Here is a 1,111-nt window from a genome sequence, read left to right as displayed (position 1 = left end):
TCATCAGCAACAACAATGAAACACACTACAGAGAGGAAGTGGCATAGCTGGCTGAATGGTTTGGCACTAACAACCTGTCCCTCAATGTGGACAATGGAGGTTGTAATGGACTTCAGGAGACACTCCGTTGGCCTTTTTTTGTTGTTGTTGTTTGCCAGGTCTTCTTAGGTAAAAATGGAAACCCTACTTAAAGAGGTTTTTCCACATTGTTAAGCAAGTCACAATTCCAGGAAATATGGTGAGGAAAAAAAATATTTTTGAAGTTGAAAAGTATGAAAGCAAATAGAGTTTATTGAACGCTCAAAATATTTGTGAATGACTTAGAGCAGATGAGGTCTTGGTCAAATGAAGATTTATTAAGAAAAGTTTATGTCAAACAAATTAACAGTATTGTAATGCCAGCTGTAAAAAGCCATTGCTGAGCAGCAGACAGGCGTTTGAAGCTACTGGAGATCCTCTACATGCAGATTGGCAGTTGTGTGTAAAGCTGTGTTTCAGTCACTGCTTCTCAGGTGAATGTAGCCACCCAGATCCAGTCTGTATCCAGATCAGATCAGTACCTAGAGATGACCTTCTCAGCCCTGAATGTCAGTGGAGACCATGTCAGCTAGATGAGCCCCAGAGACCGATCCTCTCCAAAGACCTCATTGGCCATTGGGACAAGACCACAAGAACCAGACAAGTCCTCTGCTCAATCTGAATTGTGTTGCAGCCTAGAATTAAATCACACCATGCTTTTTTTTTTTTTTTTTACTGGCCAGAGGAGAACTGCCCCCGACTGTGCCTGGTTGCTCCCTAAAGGTTTTCTATTCAACTCCATCACCGATGCAGTTTAGGGTCCTTGCCGTTGTCCCCTTTGGCTTGCTTATTTTGGGACAATTGGCTGATTGCACAGACATTATTGGAAGAGAGCTACGCTGTATGATTTCAACACTGAATCACCAATGAGCTGCTTACTTGTATTATTGACAAACAATTTTGCTGTTTGGCTTTGTAAAGCTGCTTTGATACAATTAGTATTGTATAAAGTGCTATGTAAATAAAGGCGACCTAATCAGTTATGCGAGGGCATTTGTGCCGCTCGCCCTCGCAAGCTTCCTCGAGGGGGGAA

The sequence above is a fragment of the Carassius gibelio genome, chromosome A2 (assembly GCF_023724105.1).
Source record: "Carassius gibelio isolate Cgi1373 ecotype wild population from Czech Republic chromosome A2, carGib1.2-hapl.c, whole genome shotgun sequence".
Classification (NCBI taxonomy): Eukaryota; Metazoa; Chordata; class Actinopteri; order Cypriniformes; family Cyprinidae; genus Carassius; species Carassius gibelio.
The sequence above is the reverse complement of the archived record's forward strand: the minus strand, read 5'-3'. Positions refer to the sequence as shown.